Source organism: Saimiri boliviensis, chromosome 19, assembly GCF_048565385.1.
Source record: "Saimiri boliviensis isolate mSaiBol1 chromosome 19, mSaiBol1.pri, whole genome shotgun sequence".
Taxonomy (NCBI): Eukaryota; Metazoa; Chordata; class Mammalia; order Primates; family Cebidae; genus Saimiri; species Saimiri boliviensis.
The window spans coordinates 3649927-3671209 of NC_133467.1; positions in this window are offsets into that span (position 1 = coordinate 3649927).

Here is a 21283-nt window from a genome sequence, read left to right on the forward strand (position 1 = left end):
AGTAATGGAATTGCTAGGTTGTATTCTAGTTTGAATTTTAATTTTTGGAGAAATATCCATGCTAGTTTCCATAATGGTGCTATTGATTTACATTCCCAAGAACAGTGTATAACAGTTTCCTTTTCTCTGCATCCTTATCTGTGCCTGTTACTTTGTGTAATTTTTATAGTAGTCATTCTAACTGGGTTAAGATGATACTTGATTGTGATTTTGATTTGCATTTCCCTGATGATTAGTGATGTTGAGTGTTTTTTCTTAAGTAATTGTTGGCCATTTGTATGTCTTCTTTTAATAAATGTCTGTTCATGTCCTATGCCTCATTTAAATAAGATTATTTGTTTGTTTTTATTTCTTTGAGTTGTTTGAATTCCATGTATATTCTGGATATTAGTCCCTTTCCAGATGAATGTTTTGTAAATGTCTTCTCCCATTCAACAAGCTGTCTCTTTACTTTGTTGATTGTTTGCTTTGTTGTGCAGAAATTTTTTAATTTAATATAGTTCCATTTGTCTATTTTTGCTTTTGTTGCCTTTGCTTCTGAGGTGTTAGCTATAAAAATCTTTGCCTAGACCAAAGTCCTGTAGTGTATCACCTATGTTTTCATCTAGTCATTTTATAATATTAGGTCTTATGTTTATGTCTTTAATCCATTTTGGGTTGATTTTTGTATATGGTGAGAGATAGAGGTCTAGTTCCATTCTTCTGCATATAACATCCAGTTTTTCCAGCATTATTTATTGAATAGGGTGTCCATTCCCCGGTATATGTTCTTGGCACTTTTGTTGAAAATGAATTGGTTGTTAAGTGTGTGGATTTCTTTATGGGCCTTCTATCCTATTCCAATGGTCTTTGAGTCCGTTTGTTTGTGTGTTTTCCCCCCATTACTATATTGTTTTGGTTGCTATAGCCTTGTAATAAATTTTGAAGTCAGGAAGTGTGATGCCTCCAGCCTTGTTTTCCTTGCTCAAGATTTCTTTGACTATTTGGGTTCTTTTTTGGTTCTGTATCAATTTTAGGATTGCTTTTTCTATTTCTGTGAGAATTGACATTGGTATTTAGATAGAGATTCAATTGAATCTGTAGATTGCTTTGTTAGTACGGTCATTTCAACAATATTAGCTCTTTTAATACATCATCATGACATGTCTTTCCATTTGTTTGTATTGTCTTCAATTTTTTCATCAATGTTTTGTAGTTTTTCTTATAGAAGTCTTTCATCTCTTGATTACCTTTATTCCTAAGGGTTTTTTTTTGTAGTTATTGAAAATGGTATTATTTTCTTGCTTTCTTTTTTAAGGATTTCATTATTTCTATTTAGAAACATTACTGATTTTTGCAGGTAGACTTTTGTATTAGTCTCTTTTCACACTCCTATAAAAATACTACTTGAGATTGAGTAATTAATTTATAAAGAAAAGAGGTTTAATTTACTCACAGTTCTGCATGGCTGGAAGGGCCTCAAGAAACTTACAATTATGGCAAAGGTGAATGAGAAGCAAGGAATATCTTACATGGTTGCAGGAGAGAAAGCAAGCAAGCAGGGGAAAGGCCAGACACTGATCAAACAACCAGATCTCTTGAGAACTCCTTTACTATCATGATAACAGCATGGAGGAAACCACCCCCATAATCCTATCACCTCTCACTAGGTCCTTCTCTGAACATTTAGGGATTACAATTTGGGATGAGATTTGGGTGAGGACACAGAGCCGAACCATGTAATTTCACCCTGACCCCTCCCAAATCTCATGTCCTTTTCACATTTCAAAACTAATCAGGCTTTCTCAACAGCCTCCCGAAGTCCTAAATAATTCCAGTATTAACTCAAAAGTCCAAACCCAAAGTCTTATTTGAGACAAGGCAAGACCCATAAAATCAAAAGCAAGTTAGCTACTTTCAAGATACAGTGGGAGTACAGGCATTGGGTAAATGTTTCTATTCCAAATAGGAGAAATTGCCCAAAACGAAGGGGCCATAGGCCCCATACAAATCTAAAACCTGGCAGGGCAATCATTAAATATTTATTCTCTGAAATGGTCTCCTTTGAATTTATGTCTCATGTCCAGTGCACACTGATGCAATGGGTGAACTCCCATAGCCGTGGGCAGCTCTCTGTAGGGTATAGCCTTGCAGTTGCCTTCATAGGCTGGCATTGAGTGCCTGTGGCTTTTCCAGGTACATTGTGCAATTTGTTGCTGAATTTGCGATTCTGAGGTCTGGAGGACAGTGATCCTCTTTCAACGCTCCACTAAACAGTGCTCCAACCCCACGCTTTCCTTCCATGCTGCCCTAGCAGAGGCTCGCCATGAGGGCTCCACCCCGAAACAGACTTCTGCCTGGACATCCAGGCATTTCCATACATCCTTTGAAATCTAGACAAAGTCTTTACTCTTGTCCTCTGTGTACCTGCAGGCCCAACACTACATGTAATTCATTAAGGCTTGGGTTTTGCACCCTCTGAAGCAATGGCCTGAGCTGTACATTGGACCCTTATACCCACAGCTGGACACAGAACACCAAGTCTTGAGGCTGCAGAGGGCAGTTGAGTCCTGGGACTGGCCCATGAAACCGTTTTTTCCTTCTGGGACTTAGGGCCTCTGATGAGAGGGGCTGCCATGAAAGTCTCTGGCATGCCTTGGAGACATTTTCCCCATTGTCTTAGCTATTAATATTAAGGTCTTCAGTACTTATGCATATTTCTGAAGCAGGCCTGAATTCCTCCCCAGAAAATGGGCTTTTCTTTTCTTTCTATTGTTTTTCTTTTTTTAAGTAATCTTTTTATTATTATTATTTTATGTTCTGGGATACAGGTGCAGGTTGTACAGGTTTGTTACATAGGTATATACATGTCATGGTGGTTTGCTGCATCCATCCCCCCATCACCTACATTAGGTATTTCTCCTAATGTTACCCCTCCCCAATACCCACACACACTCCTATCCCTCCCTTAGTCCCCTTACCCCCCAACAGCCCTGGTGTGTGATGTTCCCCTACCTGTGTCCATGTGTTCTCATTGTTCGACACCCGATTATGCGAACATGCGGTGTTTGGTTTTCTGTTTTTGTGTCAGTTTGCTGAGAATGATGGTTTCCAGCTTCATCCATGTCCCTGCATAGGATATGAAATTATCCTTTATTATGGCTGCATAGTGTTCCATGGTATGTATGTGCCACATTTTCTTTATCCAGTCTATCATTGATGGGCATTTAGATTGGGTCCAAATCTTTGCTATTGTAAACAGTGTCGCAATGAACATACGTGCGCGTGTGTCTATATAATACAATGATTTATAATCCTTTGAGTATATACAAGTAATGGGATTCCTGGGTCAAATGGAATTTCTATTTCTAGGTCCTTGAGGAATTGCTACACTGTCTTCCGCAATGGTTGAACTAATTTACACTCCCACCTACAGTGTAAAGGTGTTCCTAATTCTCCACATCCTCTCCAGCATCTGTTGTCTCCTGATTTTTAAATGATCGCCATTCGAACTGGCGTGAAATGGTATCTCAGTGTGGTTTTGATTTGCATTTCTCTAATGACCAGTGATGATTAGCATTTATTTATGTTTGTTGGCTGCATAAATGTCTTCTTTGGAGAAGTGTCTTTTCATATCCTTTGTGCACTTTTTGATGGAGTTTTTTGTTTTTTTTTTTCTTGTAAATTTGTTTATGTTCTTTGTAGATGGTGGATATTAGCTCTTTGTCAGATGGATAGATGCAAATTTTTTTCCCATTCTGTTGGTTGCTGGTTCACTCTAATGATTGTTTCTTTTGCTGTGCAGAAGCTCTGGAGTTTAATTAGATCCATTTTGTCTATTTTGGCTTTTGTTGCCATTGCTTTTGGTATTTTAGTCATGAAGTCCTTGCCTATGCCTATGTCCTGAATGGTATTGCCTAGGTTTTCTTCTGGGGTCTTTATGGTGTTAGGTCTTATGTTTAAATCTTTAATCCATCTGGAGTTAATTTTTGTATAAGGTATAAGGTAGGGATCCAGTTTCAGCTTTCTGCACATGGCTAGCCAGTTTTTCCAACACCATTTATTAAACAGGGACTCCTTTCTCCATTGCTTGTTTTTATCCAATTTGTCAAAGATCAGATGGTTGTTTATGTGTGGCATTCCTTCCAAGGCCTCTGTTCTGTTCCATTCGTCTATATCTGTGTTTTGGTACCAGTACCATGCTGTTTTGTTTCAATTACTGTGGCCTTGGAGTATAGTTTGAAGTCAGGTAGTGTGATGACTCCAGCTTTTTTTTTTTTTTTTTTTTTGCTTAGGATATTCTTGGCTATGTCGGCTCTTTTGATTCCATATGAAGTTTAAGGTTGTTTTTTCAAGGTCTGTAAAGTACATCAATAGCAGCTTGATGGGGATAGCATTGAATCTATAAATTATTTTGGGCCATATGGCTATTTTCATGATGTTGATTTTTCCTAACCATGAGCATGGAATATTTTTCCATCTGTTTGTGTCCTCTCTTATATCTTTGAGCAGTGGTTTGTAGTTCTCCTTGAAGAGGTCATTCACATCCCTTATTAGTTGTATTCCTAGGTATTTTATTCTCTCTGTAGCAGTTGTGAATAGGAGTTTGCTCATAATTTGGCTTTCTATTTGTGGGTTATTGGTGTATAGGAATGCTTGTGATTTTTGCACATTGATTTTGTATCCTGAGACTGCTGAAGTTGCTTATCACTTAAAGGAGTTTTTGGGCTGAGACGCTGGGGTTTTCTAAATACATGGTCATGTCCTCTGCAAATAGATACAATTTGACTTCCTCTTCTCTGAATTGAATACTCTTTATTTCTTTTTATTTTCTGATAGCTCTGGCCAGAACTTCCAATACTATGTTAAATAGGAGTGGTGAGAGATGGCACCCTTGTCTTGTGCCAGTTTTCAAAGGGAATGCTTCCAGTTTTTGCTATTCAGTATCATAGTTGCTGTGGGCTTGTCATAAATAGTTTTTATTATTTTGAGATACGTTCCATCCATACCTATTTTATTGATAGTTTTTAGCATGAAAGGCTGTTGAATTTTGTTGAAGGCCTTCTCTGCATCTATTGAGATAATCATGTGGTTTTTGTCTTTGGTTCTGTCTATGTGATGAATTACGTTTATAGACTTGCGTATGTTGAACCAGCCTTGCATATCCAGGATGAAGCCTACCTGATCGTGATGGATAAACTTTTTGACATGCTGTTGGATTCAGTTTGCCTGTATTTTACTGAAGATTTTTGCATCAACATTCATCATGGATATTGGCCAAAATTTTCTTTTTTCATTGTTTCTCTGCCAGGTTTTGGTATCAGGATGATGTTGGTCTCATAAGATGAGTTAGAGAGGAATCCCTCTTTTTGTTTTGTTTGGAATAGTTTCAGAAGGAATGGTACCAGCTCCTCTTTGTACATCTGCTAGAATTCAGCTGTGACACTGTCTGGTGCTATACTTTTGCTTGGTAAGCTATTAATTGTTGCCTCAACTTCAGACCTTATTACTGGTCTATTCAGGGATTGAACTTCTTCCTGGTTTAGTCTTGGGAGGGTGTAAGTGTCTAGGAATTTATCCATTTCTTCTAGATTTACTGGTTTATGTGCATAGAGGTGTTTGTAGTAATCTCTGATGGTAGTTTTTGTTTCTGTGGAATCAGTCGTATATTCACTTTATCATTTTTTATTGCATCTGTTCAATTCTTCTGTCTTTTCTTTTTGATTCTTCTAGCTAGTGGTCTATTTTGTTGATCTTTCCAGAAAACCAGCTCCTGGATTCATTGATTTTTTTGAAAGTTTTTTTTTTGTGTGTGTGTGTGTGTGTCTCTATCTCCTTCAGTTCTGCTCTGATCTTAGTTATTTCTTATCTTCTGCTAGCATTTGAATTTGTTCGATCTTGCTCCTCTAGTTCTTTTAACTGTGATGAATCTTGCATGTGCTGATAAGAAGATTGTATATTTCACAGATATTGGATGAAATGTTCCATAAAGGTCATCCATTTGGTCTAAACTGAAACTCAAATCCAATGTTTCTTTGTTAATTTTCTGTTGATGAGCTGTCTAATTCTGAGAGTGGGTGTTGAAGTTCCAAAATATTATTGTATCAGAGCCTGTCTCTCCAATTAGCTCTAATATTTGTTACATATACTAAAAATATATACATAAGAAGTATATGTATGTATTTTATGTGTGTACCAGTGTTGAATGTATTATTTAGAATTGTTATATCTTCTTGATGAATTGATCCCTTTAATATTATGTAATGACACTCTTTGTCTCTTTTTACTGTTCGATGTAAAATCTATTTTATCTAAGTATAGCTACTTCTGTATATACATATAGCATGTACTCCTATACTTCTGTATATGTGTCTTTACAGGTGAACCAAGTGTCTTGTAGGCAGCACATAATTGGTTTGCAATTTTTTCTCCATTTGGTCACTCTATCTTTCAAGTGGAAAATTTAATTAGTTAATATTCAAGGTTATTATTGATAGATGATAACTTATTCTTGTCATTTTGTGGTTTTCTTGTTTTTAAAAATATCCTTTCATAGATAATAAGAGAAAAAAGGATCAATCATTATGGTTTGATTATTTTGTAGTATTGATTTTTGAGTCTTTTCCTGATATGTGTATTTGTTCTACCACTGAGATTTATATTTTTTTGGGTTTTCGGGATGGTAGATATTTACCTTTCCCTTTCGAGTGTAGTACTTCCTTAAATATTTCTTGCAGAGCTTGTTGAGAGGTACTGAATTTCCTCAGTTTTTGCTTGTATGGGAAAGACTTTTTTTCTCTTCATATAGGAAGGATAGTTTTTCTGGGTGTAGTATTCTTGGCTGGCAGTTTTTATCTTTCAGAACTTTGACTATATTATCCACTCTCTTCTGGCCTGTAAGATTTGTCCAGAGAAATCTGCTGTTGGTCTAGTGAGACTTCCATCATAAGTGACTGGATGCTTTTCTCTTGCAATTTTTAAAATTCTCTCTCATCTCTGAGTTTTTACAGTTTACTTTTATGTGGAGAATACCTTCTTAGGCTGCATCTATCTTTTTGGTAGCTGTGAACAAGTCCTTTTTAGGTTGCATTTATTTGGAATGGATGAGCTTCCTGTATGTGGATGTCTGAAACTCTTACTAGACTTGGTAAGTTTTCAGCTATTTTTTTAAATATATTTTTTAACTTGGTCTTCTCTTCACAATTTGGAACACCCCAAATTCAAATATTTGGTTGCTTGGTGTAGTCTATTGTAGAAGTTCTCAAATGAATTTATTTTAAATTTTATTTATTGAATTATTTAATTCCAGAATTTTTTTTTGAGACAGAGTCTCTCTCTGTTGACCAGGCTAGAGTGCAGTGGCACAATCTTGGTTCACTGCAACCTCTGCCTCCTGGGTTTAAGCGATTCTCCTGCCACAGCCTTCTGAGTAGCTGGGAATCCAGGCATACAGGACCAGGCTCAGCTAATTTTTGTATTTTTAGTAGACATGAAGCTTCACCATATTGAGCAGGCTGGTCTTGAACTCCTGACCTCAGGTGATCCTCCCACCTTGGCCTCCCAAAGTGCTAGAATTACAAGCATGAGCCACCATGCCCAGCCTGTTATTATTATTATTATTATTATTATTATCATATCTACCTCTTGGGTGAATTTCTCAACTATACCCTCAATTGTTTTCTGATTTATTTATTTGCATTATTTATCTATATCCTCTTGTATCTTACCAAACTTCTTTAATATCATTATCTTAATTCTTTTGTGGCATTTCAAGTATTTTTTTTTTCATCGTAATCTGTTGCTGGATAACTATTATGTTCCTCCAGAGGTGTAATGTTTCTTTACTTTTTATGTTTCTTGTGTCCTTGATGATATCTGCACATTTGATGTAACAATTGCTTCTTCCTATTATTCAAATTGGCTTTCATAGGGAAAGGTTTTTCCTGAAGATGTATCTATGCTTTCGGTTGGGTAGATCATTTCAGCTTTGATTCTGTGTGTGTGTGAAGTGTCATCCTTGTACGATGTCTTCTGCTGCAAACAGCATTAGTGGTATATGTTGTTTCCTCAGTGGATTAGGCTGTGGTAGTTAGTGGAGGCTGTGGGAGGTTTTGCTTGGGACAAGGATGCCAGGTGGTTGAGTCTTTGAGCCTCAGTGGTGGCAGTGGCAGGCTGAGTGTGCTGTCTTTGTGCTTTTGCATAGCATATGCATGCAGCAGTGTGAGTGGTTCCAAGCTGGCCAGTTCTTGGGCCTTCAGGTGGCTTGCTTAGGAACTGGCAGTGGCAGTGGTAGGCCAGGTTTTCAGGCCCGTGGAAAGTATGTGAGATGTAATCAATAGTCACAGCAGTGGTGGGAAAACCCTTTGGCTCTCAGATGGCACACGCTACATTAACACTCTCTGCAACAGGCTGGGTAGGCCAGTCCCTAGTGGTGCATGGATATGGGTACTGGCTGTGATAATGGTGGCAGACAAGGTGGATCCATTCCTAGGTACCTAGGAAGAGTGCACAGTTGCCCTTAGTGGTGGACAGGGCAGGGTAATCCCCAGGCCCCTGGGTGGTATGCTCAGGCACGGGCTGGTGGTACCAGCAGTGGCAGACCTGTCTTCAGGATCCCCATTGGTGCATACAAGAGCAAGCTGTGTTTGGCAGAGTGAGGTGATTTTCAAGTGTCCTGGCAGAATGTTCAGTGGCAGTAGCATCAGTGGTGGTGATCAGCGAGAGCTCGTCCTCAGGGCATGTGTGAGTGTATTGTGGCCCTGCTGCTGGGGGTTGGCAGCATTCATGTTAGTGGCTGTAGTCACAGGCAAGTGACTATCATACTTTGGGGAGCATGCACTTTAGCTCCCAGCAGCAGCATCAGTGGCTGTGAGCATGGAGGGCCTGTCCTCAGGGCGAGTGCAAGTGCACCTCAGCCCTCCTGTTGGTGGGGCTGGGGTTGCTGTCAGTGGCAGTGGCCCTAGGCAGGCAGGTTTCAAGCTCTGGGGAGCACATATTTTGGCTTGATTCATTTTGAGGGCAGCCTTCCCGGTTTGCTGCACCACCTGTTCTCTAAGGTACGGGACACTGTGTATGTAAAAGTACTGGAGACCCCACTGATCTGCTGGGTCCAATAGGCCTTGTGCCACTACAGTCCTCCAGATGTCAGCGGGGATTCAGAGGCGTAGATATTCAGAAGCTATGGGGCTCTAGGGCAGGATGCAGTCTGGTGGGAGCTGGATTCTCAAATTGGCACTGTACTGCAGCTGCTTAGGACTTGGGGTGTGTATGGGACTCAGTTTGAATTCCTTTTCTGGAGCAATGTTATTGTGTGATCTCCAGGAAGCTCCCTATACTAACCTCATAGCCCACAAGGTTTGAGGGGCTCCCCCATGGCTAGGATTGCACTTGTCCATGGTAGAAATGTGGACCACGGAGGATTATTCATTTACCCTTTCTCCACCTGGGGAACCTCTCTGGGTTGCCAGCTAATCCCAGCTGAAATGACTGCCTTGCTTCCTTCTCCTTTTGTACCTCAGGTATTTCCTGTCACTATTAAATTCCCAGTGATCTCTTAGGTGTTTTATTCAATGTGTGAGTATTTATTTAGTATTTTGGTTCTTCTTTGTAGAGGAGGCAGGTCCTGAATACCTCTAGTCAGCCATCTTGAAGTGCCTTCTCATATATAATTTGGATTTGTCAATTATAACTCTATAAAAGTAGGGGGCTAAAAACTCAGGTCAACCAATGCCTTGATTGCAGCCTTGTGAGACATGGGTGGAGGATCTAGAAAATACGGTCATTGAACTTCTAATCTATGGAAGCTGTGAAATAAGAGTTTTGTTTTGTTTTGAGTCACTATATTTGTAGCAATAGAAACCTAAAATATCAGTAAATTATTCCTTTAGTAAAATATCAATAAATGGTCACTCTGTTTTAATTCGCTGCATAATACTTATATCCATAAATATTTTATTTATCTACGCATTACTTGTATTTGTTTCTCATTACCAGAATGGAAGCAACATGAAGACAGTTATCTTGACTCTATTATGTGTACTTTTATTTCCTGTCTGTAGATCAGTGTTGACTGACATGAGTAAGTGTGAAAAAAAAAGCGAGGAAAAAAGCTACTTGTACTCCTCTCTGTACCTACTCCTTTCCCAGAGTTTACCTCTGTTGATATTCTGGTATATACCTCCCAGTTCTAATTTTAATTATTCATGTAAACATACAAAAATATATACTGAAACATTTTATGAGATGATTTTTATGTTTTGATTGCTGACTTTCCATTTAACATAGAAATATTTAGAAATATTTCGTGTCTTAGAAATATTCCAAATGTTCCATGTCACCTCACGTCAGCTTAATTCTATTACTGAATAACATTGCATAGTATGCATGCACCATGACTTATTTAACATTTCCTTATAACAGGTAGTTGTTATTTTTTAAACAAAAACACTGTTTTAAAAGTTACACAATTTCTCCTCACACACAGTTTTATGTAAATATATCCCTATTTGTCTGTGATAGATCCTAGAAACAGAATTTCTAGAGTAAAGGTTGTGTGCATTTTATTTTCATCAGTTTTTCTTATCCAAACTGTTTCAATAATTTATTAAAAGATCATGCCAGCTTCCCCATTCCTCTATTCCACAAACTCTTTAGTGTTACACTAACACATCTCTGACCATGCAATAAATAACCTTTCTAAAACTTTCAGTGTTTTCTTACAGTCTGCCAAATAATGTCCCAGCTCCTTAGTCTGGCGTTCATGGCTGCTACTTTAATTTCCTTACCTTCCAGCCTCATATTTCACTGTCTACCTCACATGTTTTGTTAGTGAGCAAATACTGGTGATTTGTCTTTGATGTATCTCATTCTTATTCTTCCCTCCTATAGAATGCTATTCTTTTCTCACTCACTATTGCCCCTGCCCTGCCAAGCAGCTCAAGTGCTGTCTTTTCTAATGAAAGATTTCTTGGGTTTTCTAGTCTTTGATAATACTTCTATATCTGTAATTTTTTTCAATTGTTTATGAACATTTTACAAGTGTATTATAAGCCATAATCCTCAAAACAACCCTTTGAAATAGGTATTAGTTTGCAGATAGGCAAACTGGGGTTTGGTAATTTAAATCAGTGGTCTCCAACCTTTTTGGCGCAGGGACTAGAAACTCCTGGTTTCAGTGATTGACCTAAAGCCACACTTTTTATTTAAATGACAGGACTGTAAGGCTAACTTTCTAAGTCCAGTTCACTGTACCATGGCTGCCTCTCCTTTCTTCTGAATCCCTGTAATTCTGCACTTGAACCAGTCTAGTCTTTGGGGCTTATTCAATGCCGCCATACATTTCAAACATTATTTTTATTATGTCATGGTTCTTTCTATATTGTAAGCTCCTTGAAGTCAGGCAACTTCTCTTAATTTAACTTAAAAAAATTTCCGACAACCCCTTATTTTCTCAGTTATGGTTCATCGGTGAATGAAGAGAAGTTAATAACATATTCATTGTATTTAATGAGAAAAGTCATATTTATATAGAAAATATGATGAACCTGGTTAAGCCAAGCTCCTTCAGGGTCCATGAGCTCAGCTTTACCTATGGCCAGCATCTGTGCTGCACAGTGTAACCTAGCACTGCCCTTTATGTCCAGGGTCTGCGTGAGTTCTCAGGTACTTGGCATTCTTCACCACTGTTTCTACCAGCCAGTTTACAAATGTCATACGCATCACATTTCTAAATAATGTCAAATTAACGGCAATCAATCCAAGGAAGTCAGTAGAGTTCTTAGCAATGCTGAGACTTCGCGTCACCTGAGCAGACTGAAGGTAAAATCCTCTCTCCATTCCCATGCCAAGGTTTTGCTGGGGACATTCTAGGCTAGGTCATTCCTGGCTGCGTGGGTTTCTCCGTCTGTTTTACCGGAGAACCAGCAACAATCGTGTTTGCAAATAAATTTATAAAACTACCCATGTGTACTCAGGGACAGAAACGCTGATGAAAATGAAAAATGAAGATGATGTTTATATATTTGCTTGCATACATATTTAAAGTATTGATTTTCTTCATTCTCTTAAGAATTCTTGACATCTGAAATGTAATCAATTCTCCCTCAGTACCATGCTATCAAGATGAATAATCTGAGAAGAAAACTGAGTCTAAGTAAAATTAAGTAATCAGCTCATTAGTGCCTACATCTAGACTAGCATGTTTTCTGTCTTTCCAGTCCCCAGTGCTCTGCCTGATAATGAGAGAAATACATTGTTGGAGGTTGAGACCAGGTTTCAAAGGTCAGGGCATATTAAAAATTGTCAGACAAGTTCCTCTTTTTTTCTAATGGCAACATGATATTAAGCCTTTGTCACAGTGATTTTAATTAGTTTACTTTTAAATACAGAAGTCTTTTTGGAAACCAAAAGATTAAAAAAATCTAATAACAGTGAAAATGTCCATTGGTCCCCCACTTTTGTTTCCATGAATATATCTTTCCGTGTGTGTGTGTGCGTGTGTGTGTGCAGATGTTTAAAATACACTCATGCTAACTTACTATTTTGCAAATTATTATTTTCACTTCAGAATATATAATGGATCCCTTCTACATTAATACATAGCCTCCATCCTCCTGATGCCTCAGGCTGCAGGCTAACTTTTTTGCAGAGCTTCCTTGGCGAGACTTATCTTGTTTACATTTATTATATTCACTTGTCCAAGCATCTGGGAAGACTGTGGTCAAAGGTGAGGCAGTGCACGTGGAGATAAATGCATTACCCGTAGCTCCCTGGTGAGGCCTCACTTATTGTCCTTTGACCCATGTTGTATGAGTGCGAAATCTTTCCTTGTGATAGAATTATCACTTTAATATTAAAAAGTAAGTTGTAAAACAAACTAGAGCATTTTTCTTCTTATTGATCACTGAGACATACCAACCTCTGAATGCTTCTCTGGGGATTTGAAAGAAAACCTCATTAGCTTGTCAATGTATTTTCATTTTCATTTTATAACAATAACCTGTGGTTTTTACCAGCTTATGTATTTTTAAAGCCACATATATAAATATAATCACATTAATTTGAACATTTAACAGTTTAACAAATCTTATATCTAAACTGATGCTCATTTAACATATTCACTGCAACTTCCGCCTGCCGGGTCGTTTCTGCTGCAAGTACTTAACTCTGCTTCTGTGGTGGGAAAGCAGCCATAGACAATAAGCAAACCGCTGGGCGTGACTGTGTTCCAATAAAACTTTATTTACAAACAAAGGTGGTTGGTTAGATTTGGTTCATAGGCCTGTGTTTTATGATACCTGCTTTAGCTCAGTGTTATTTATAATACCTGGTCCATGGAATGTCTATTACTAGTGTAGAATGTGATAAGGAGCTCTTACCAGAATGTAAATCTGTAGTGTTTCTTTCACTGAGGAAGTTTTATAATATATATAAAAATGTAAGAAACATGACAGTTGAACTAAATACTGCTCCATGACTATGTAGATTGGTTTATGTTCTGTCTCAAGCTCCTTGTCTCCCCATGGACTGAGAAAAGTTTTTTGGCCAGCACTGGTCCCTGGAGGGTACTGCGCAGCACTGCTCAAGCCTATTTTTCTGTATATCCATCTCTGAAAATGTTGCAATTCATGATTAAGTTAAATTTAACCTTTTTCTCCCCCAAAATAGAGAATAATTCTTCTGCTACTTATTTTGTTGCTATGCTTGGAACTATAGCTCTGCTGAAGGGCAGAAGCAGGAGCAGTGCCAGCAATATACCATCTCCAGCAGCTGCGGAAGTGCTGTGTCTTCATTTCCTTCATTGAGCTGATATTCACGCTGTATTTATCTTTAAGGATAATAAATGTCGAATCTTTAACTTTTATAGTAAATTACTTATTAAAGAAGACCCTTATTGAGAGATAATTTTAACTTTTTATTTCAAATAATACCAGAAAAAATATTTAGAGAAAACTTATACACATTTTCCAATTGCTCTATTTATATCAAAACCTCAGTTAAAAATGTTATGATATGTTGCCACCATAAACACACGTGAAAAGTGTTTTCCTCCACAGTATAGGTAACTTGGGGGAGTGGGAGTGCTGATAAGTGGATGCAAAATACTTGCACAAATATGCAATTTAATTCCGACAAATTAAAATTGCTACTATGAATGTACTTCCAGAGTTCCTAGTCTTCTTAAAAGAATAGCAGACATGAGGATGAGGATTTTAGTGCGCGAATTTAGGAGATGTTATTCTCTGTTTCTTCAGTTCTTACCCATATGTGATAAAATTTCCAACTTCTTAAAACCTGAACCAACGGATGTTTTTCTGTACTGTGTAATCTTTCTTAATCATTTAAGCTTAAAATGGTTTGGAATTGATGTCTCCATATTTTTTAACCCATCAAATGACAATTTAAAATTAACTATATTACTTACATGTGAAGTGTGTAACTATTTTGAATTTTTTGTTTTACAATTATAATTAGTGAATAATTTGTGGGGTGTGATGATTTCCTACTGAAAACAAATAATCTTATGACATATACTGTATTTTTATTTATACTTTTAAAGAATTTAGCAATATTCAGAATATGTAGGATTCCTTCTTTGAGCCAAACAGCAGCTTTCTTTGTCACACAAATCACTCAGAGTATGTTGCAAGTCTTGGCTTCATGTGGATTTTAGAGATGTGAGAGAAAGTATCACAAAAGATAAATCGTGGTTTGGTAGAACCATAGATTCATACCTTCATTAAGCATTCATTGGACCATTATTCAGTATTCAGAATTTCTGTTTAAAGCACCTGAAGATAACAATTGAGTCTGATAGGACTTCATAAATGTGCTTTATAATTTAGATTTAGGTTTTCATAGCTTTTATCAATTTAGTCACATACAAGCAGAGATGTTTGATCATATTCTATTTCCTGACTTCAACGTTTCAAGCCTCTCCAGGGCAGAAATGAAAGATTATGAGTGTGCTACATTTCTATAGCTCTTTCATTTCTACCCCAACTCTAGCTTACTTTCATGTCTACAATAAAAATTTTGATCCAGGTCGGATTTATGTGAACAGGATTTTTTCAGATTGACCTACCCTGTGACTGAATTTTGTAATGAAACCTCATCAGGTTGCTATACACCATTGCAACTGGGCATCTTAAAATTAGACGGAAGAAGCAGAGTATGTTACCAAAGGATATGCTGACTGGATAAAAAGTGGGTTTTACCTTGTTTCATATTTTTTGAGCATATAAGCCACTTTAAAATTTGCCAGTCTTTAAAGCATTAGCTCTAGATATTTCAAATGTGCTAAGGTTAGAAACTGCAGCAAGAAATATAAAACATCATGTGAAGGAAATTCTGATATGCTATTATACTAAGGAAAGTAGATGGAAGTCCAGGAGCGTGTTGGAAAGAAATCAAGAGAACTAGATTTTCTTGTTTTAACTTCCCTACCAACTGGTTGGAGCGTGAAGGATAAGTGATCTTTGTGTCACGGATGTGTGCAGACTGTCATCAGTTAGTGTCGTCACTGCAAACTGTTACTCAATTTTGAGGAAAGTCAAAGAAACAGTATTTTACTCAATTCGGCCAAAGTAGATTAATGTGCAATGTCTGTAGAGAAATGTGAAAGTGAAAATAGCTCACATACTCTCCATAACTATATTAAAGGTGGTATACATAATCGACTAAAATAATATGCGTTGCTTAGGTTCAAATTTTAACTCAACCATTTACTGAGTGACTTTGAGGAGGCTTTCTTATCTCCCTATGCTTTGATCTCCTCATCTGTAGATGTAAGAACACTGACCTCACACTTTGGTTGTATTTAATACATGTAACTGTATGTAATAGTTTCTGGAATAAAAGTAGGTGCATAATAAATGTTATTTCTTACTATTTTCTCAGTGCAATGTTTAGCATCACTATGGTTACTTTTGAATCTATTTTGGAGTGAACCCTGGAGTCCAGGGTTCTAGATTGAAAACTATTGCTCTAAACTCATAAACTTACAGAACTGAATTTTAATTCAGAAAAATAATTTAAATTAGTGAAAAGGATTTATAAAACAAGATTCTCATTGTTTATTAAAGTTATAAACTGGTAAGCATTTTATATATGTGGTTAATTCAAAATAGTTTGTTCCATTTTATTTTGATGTTCTACCCTGAGTTGATAAAGAAAAGTTAGGGTGTGAACCTTATTTGCTGATAAATACACAGAAGATAACTTTTCTATCCAAGGCTGAGCACAGACTGAATACTAAATTGTTCTTTTGATATTGATATTATTTTATTGATAAGTCACTTTTATTCTTAATTTCTAGTAGTGATGTTTTGCTTCTCTTTCCTCTTCTTCCTCCTCTTGTTCTTCTTATACTGATAGAAGTTTTCTGTGCTACAGACTGAGGATGCTGCATTTAAACTATGTATCTAAATGCATGAAAGAGTAGAGATGTTTCTGAATTATTTATAGTCATACTGTATAAAAATACTCTGAGTAAATAGAATTATGTATAAAAGAGCCCATAATCTAATATATTATGATGTTTTATAATATTTTAAAGTTATTCTAAATTATAGACTGCACCACGTGTTATACTTCCACAAAACGTAATTTTAGTAACAAACACGTTTAATTTATTGTTTCACTTGTGAATGTTGGTTTTACCTGGGAAATTCTGCTTTGAAAGTGAAACAAGTCTTACCTAGTGAAGTGTCTTATCTAAATGTTGTTTGAAACCCTTTGTGTTCTATAATCACATGACACAAAATAATATCAACTTAAATAGCTGTTTGGCTTTTCTGTATTTAGTTCTGAACCATGTAGACATGTATTATCAAGCTTTAAAAGTTTACTTAACTTCATATAATAGCATATCAGTGTCATGAAATGTTTATATATAAGCCACATCATTTTACATTTTATTTAGATGTGTAGGTTTGCCGAGGGCCACACTGTCACTTCCTTTTACTAAAATAGATTGCCTTAAATATCACTATCACAATACCACTTTTCAAGGTCCTATAGAAAGCTCTGGATTTGAAAAAGTTATATTCTGACACTTTCTTCCAGTAATAAAAAGGAATCTAAGTCTCTCTTAAGCAAGACATATGTACAGAATCCCATAGGAATTCCAATTTTTAATTGAAAAAATTATGATTATATAAAATATTGTTATAACTATTTTTATTAATTCTTATTGTAATGAATTGCCTAGTGGAGGTTCTAAACTTCATTTTTAAGGACTTTGTACTTTTTCTTCTTTACACATTTATAATTTTTTTTCCATTCTCTGACATTGTTGATAAGAAAAAATACCAAAATAAACATAAAAAATGAATTACTGAATAGTTATCTGTCAAAAAATACTTAATTGTCATAGCAAAAATATATTTAATCTTAAGTTTGTGGCATGCAATTTAGTTCATAATGGTAGATTCGTTTGGAAAATTCAGAATGTTTCCTTTTTTGTTTATTATAGTGTGTTTTTTTCCATATACTTATGGTTTATTTCAGTTAAGGTTGAAGAAAATAGAAATTATATCATAAAGTGAACAGCAAATTGGCATAGATGATATAGGGTGTTTCTGTATTGAAATTTATTTATGTAAACTTTAGAATTTTGGATTTATTGGGTTTTGATCATTGAATGTGACATTTTTTGTTTGTAAAATGGTTGATCATTTATGCCATATTTAGAAATATATTTTTATGTTTGAATTTCCTGTATATAAATCATGTCAGAAAAACTCACACAGAAACTCCTTTATAAGAATTCCACAAATCAGATATTCACAATTGATTGTGATTATAATGGAATGTTTCACTTATTCTTTCCGTACATGTTCATGACAAGATTGTGCAGAGATGTAATAATTCATATTTGTTTTTTAAACAATACTTGAAAATATATGATAACATGATTTTTTCAATTTCTTCATCATATTATTTATAAATAAAACATTTATAAATATTTGAAACCTATCTAAAATGGCTAAATACTCACTTAGTTTAAGTCTCAGGGAGATAAGGTAATAAAAGCGAGGCTGATATATTTTAAAGATGATGTAGTGATGGTGCCATAATAAACACCTGAAATAAAAGTACTAGTTTATATTTTAATATTGGATTATGTATTTTAATATTCTTGTCATCTTCAGTCTTCCCCTCACTATTGAAGCCTCAGTAAGGGTCTTTTATGTCTACTGCCTCAAGCATACAATATTCAGAAGCACTCCTACTTTTAATTGTAAGAATAAAGAGTGCTTGGAGGAGAAAGTATTTAGTGAATTTTATAATCTTATGTACAAACATCAGCAGCCCAAATGTGATGACTCAGAGCATAGTGTTTATGCCGGTAAGAGAGAACTGGTGCTGAGTCACAATCACACAAAGCACTGGATTGTCAAAGCAGACTCAAACCAGTATGAAATCTTACCCAATAAAAAGTGTTGCTATCATGCTGAGAAGGTGTAGGTAAAACAGTGGGACATCCAGGCCCTTCAGTGCAGTTACCCCGTTTATTTCACGTCAGTCAGAATGTGCTCGGGCTCAACTGACTGTATGAGGCCTCCGTGTGATATTTGTGGCTGCCTAAGTGACACAGGAGAGACCTGTTTTTCTATGACACACTGTCATAGCACATTATCTTCAGATGGTTCTGTAACTTAATGTGACATCTTCCAGAAAGCCATATGCTATGAATTCATAGATTCCTGGTTCACATAGTGCAAACAATCAGAGACAAACTATGTGTGTTCTGCTGAAATCTTTTCATAGATCAGAACTCTCTAGATACATAATAGGGAGGCTCTCCATCTCCCTAGTCCTGCCACAAGGAAGTTGATGCATCGCAGAGGTTCTGCCTGATTATTTTCTTTCTGGGAGATATTCCTGAAGATACATTCAGCTACAGGGCAGGAAAGGGACCAGAGGGAAAGTGCATTCAGTTAATGGCTATAGGGTCTTTGGAAATAAATCCAGTGTTTGCCATATCTTTTCAGCTTGGTCCAGGGAGAATGTATGACTCTGGAGATACCAAATAAATTTGTTGGTATCTCAGTGCTGAATATATCATGGAATAATTTCCCCAGGGCACAGCCAGCAAGGTAACAACAGTGTCTTGGAATATCAGAATGATAGATTATCAGTGATTGCATGAAGGACTTAGTGGACCAGCTTGAGGCTATTATCATAGCTTTGCACATCCAAGCATGTCGAAGAAGGGATTTTAAAAGTTACTGTGTCTACAATTAAACATGGAAAATATGTGTGAAGACCAGTGAGCTAGAAAAGGTCTCACCATAGGACAAAGAGGTATATTGAGTGTGAACCCGTCAGCTGGATGTCCTGGCATATTGGAGACACCACAGCAGCAAATGCAGTAGGGGTAAAGAATGATGCCTAGGCACGGATAGATCAGCTAGCCTTGGTGATGGCCAGTGATGGCAGCAGACGTTCCGTGGGCAAGATAGCCTCAACTCCGTGCCAGGATCACATGTGAGGCCACTTAGACTTATATTACTTCAGGGACAGGAGAAGAAGAGGGAGAGGAAACTCGATTTGACGCAGCTTGGGGGTAGCATCATAGCTTTGCACACCCCAGCATGTTGAGGAAGGCATAAAAATGAATAAATGATAAACATGAATTTTTATCTTGGAAGAAGCGCTATTACCTTGAGTTGGTAAGGTAAATTCTTTTAGTTAAAAATGAATGTTGTAAACCAAATTGCAATCAGTTTCAGAAATAAACATCACTTTTCTTGAAAGACTGAATTCATCGTAACTGTGACGTTCAAATATGCTTTTCATTCTTTGCGTGCTTTTTGTCCTTTGCTGAAGAACAAGTAAATAATAGAGGGAAACTGAGTAAGAAAACATTTCTGCTCTTATCACTTGTGTTACCTTGATCATGTTGCTTTATCTCACTGACTTGTAGTTTCCTTATAGAGAATAACTATTCATGCATTTGCTGTAAAGAATAAATGTGATGCAGGTGAAAATACTGAGCATGTGGCCTGGTACATGTAGATTTCCTATACGTGCTTGGAAAAGCGTAATAGGAGGCAATATAATGCAGTAATATTACTTATCATTTCATATACTATTTAGCTTCTGCTTCCATACTAAGGTAAATCTTCTGGGACCCTTTGAGATTTTAAGTCACATTTTTGTTCTTCTGTTTCTGGAGTCAAAACATTCCACCATTCAAACACAAATGAATTTGCAAACTTCAGTGGACATGTTTTGTTTTTGTTTTTGTTTTTTGTTTTTTTGTTTTTTTTTGAGATGGAGTTTCGCTCTTGTTACCCAGGCTGGAGTGCAATGGCGCGATCTTGGCTCACTGCAACCTCTGCCTCCTGGGTTCAGGCAATTCTCCTGCCTCAGCTTCCTGAGTAGCTGGGATTACAGGCACGCGCCACCATGCCCAGCTAATTTTTTTGTATTTTTAGTAGAGACGGGGTTTCACCATGTTGACCAGGATGGTCTCGATCTCTCGCCCTCGTGATCCACCCGCCTCGGCCTCCCAAAGTGCTGGGATTACAGGCTTGAGCCACCGCACCCGGCCCATGTTTTGAAAAGGAAGACACTGGTTGACTTTTGATTGCTGCTTTAAAAAATGTCCTGAGGAATGTCCTAAGTTTTCAAATGTTATTAGAAGTAGATGTTTCAATTTTGAGTTAGGTAGAAAACATACCAGGTACCACAAAGTATTAGGGTAGTCCTAAATGTAATCAATGAACCTTTACAGATGCTGATCTGAAATAAGTCTTGCTGTTCTAGAAGTAATCCTCCATAGCATTCATCTTTATTTTTAAAACACCGATATTTAATTATTTGAATTCATTATGAGACTTTTGTTGACTCATTATAATTTATATGAAAGGAAAGGGTGAACACATTTGTGATACTTCCTTTATTATTCATGCATTTATTCATTCTATTTTATAATCTCAGTTATTGCACTGATGTTACAGGGATGTGTGCATTTTCAAGAGGCTCTATTCACCTCAAACGTAATAAATAATACCTGCAAGCTATTGGAGAGCACTTGTTCTCTCATGTGATCAGGAATGTACAGGTATAAAAGATGCAACATTTCCTCAGGACATTTTCAAAGCAGCAATCAAAAGTCAACCAGTGTCATCCTTTTCAAAAGATGTCCACTGAGGTTTGCAAATTCATTGCTTTTGGATGGTGGAATGACAGGCATGAAACTAATTAGAGACAAAAGGCTCCGCTGCCATTCTGTCTTCTGGGTACAGCACACTCTAGGAGTTCTCTGACACAGAAGCTTGAGGGGGAACATGTG